Genomic DNA, 1,449 nt, shown 5'->3' with positions numbered 1-1,449 from the left:
TGGTGCATGCCTGTAATCTCAGTTACTCGGGAGGCTGAGGCAGAAGAATCGCTTGAACCCAAGAGGCAGAGATTGTGGTGAGCCAAGATCATGCCATTGTAGTCCAACCTGGGCAATAGGGCGAGACTCCGTCTCAAAAAAAAAAAAAAAAAAAGAATTGGTTTAGGCTGGGTGCAGTGGCTCGTGCCTATAATCCCAGCAATTTGAGAGGGTAATGTGGGCAAATGGCTTCTGTCCAGAAGTTTGGGAGCAGTGAGGGCAACATGGCAAAATCTTACCTCTACAAAAAAATACAAAAATTAGCCAGGAGTGTAGCACATGCCTGTAGTCCCAACTACTCAAGAAGCTGAGGTAGGAGGATTACTTCAGCCCAAGAGATAGAGGCTCCAGCATGAGCTGCGATTGTGCTACTGCACTCCAGTCTAGGCAACAGAGCAAGACCTCCTCAAAAAATAATTTTAAAAAAAGGACAGGCGCAATAGCTCATGCCTGTAATCCCAGAACTTTGGGAGCCTGAGGCAGGCAGATCACCTGAGGTCCAGAGTTTGAGACCAGCCTGGCCAACCTGGTCTGTGCTAAAAATACAAAAATTAGCCAGGTGTGGTGGCGCACACCTGTAGTCCCAGCTACTCAGACAGCTAAAGCAGGAGAATCACCTGAACGTGGGAGGCAGAGATTGCAGTGAGTCAAGATTGAACCACTGTACTCCAGACTGAGTGAGAGAGTGAGACTCCATCGTAAAAAAAAAAAAAAAAAAAAAAAAAAAGGAGGGAGTGAGGGAGGGGCAGGGAAGGGAAGGAAAAAAAGACAGTTTTATGCAAATCTTTTGCCCATTTTTACAATTGATTTTTCTTTTTAAGTTGTAATTGTTCTTTACATGTTCAAGATACAAGTTCTTTTTCAGAACTCTGATTTCCAAATATTTTCTCTCATCTATAGGTTGTTTTTTTACTTTCTTGATGGGGTCCTCTGAAATAGAAAAGATAATTCTTTTGTTTGTTTTTGAGATGGATTTTCGCTCTCGTCACCCAGGCTGGAGTGCAATGGCGCAATCTCGGCTCACTGTAACCTCTGCCTCCTGGGTTCAAGTGATTCTCCTGCCTCAGCCTCCCAAGTAGCTGCTGGGATTACAGGCGTGAGCCCCAGTGCCTGGCCAGAAAAGTTAATTTTGATGTTCACTTTACCTACTTTAGCTTTGATCAGTCATGCTTTTGATGTCATAAATAAGAATTAATAGCCATCCAGGTGCAGTGGCTCATGCCTGTAATCCCACCACTTTGGGAGGCCAATGCAAGAGGATCAAGTGAGCCCAGGAATTTGAGAGCAACCTGGGCAACATAGTGAGATCCCTTCTCTTTTTTTTTTTCTTTTTTTTTGAGATGGAGTCTCGCTCTGTTGCCCAGGCTGGAGTGCAGTGGCCGGATCTCAGCTCACTGCAAGCTCCGCCTC

The sequence above is a fragment of the Mandrillus leucophaeus genome, unplaced genomic scaffold, assembly GCF_000951045.1.
Source record: "Mandrillus leucophaeus isolate KB7577 unplaced genomic scaffold, Mleu.le_1.0 Scaffold35, whole genome shotgun sequence".
Lineage (NCBI taxonomy): Eukaryota > Metazoa > Chordata > Mammalia > Primates > Cercopithecidae > Mandrillus > Mandrillus leucophaeus.
Note: the sequence above shows the minus strand (reverse complement) of the source record.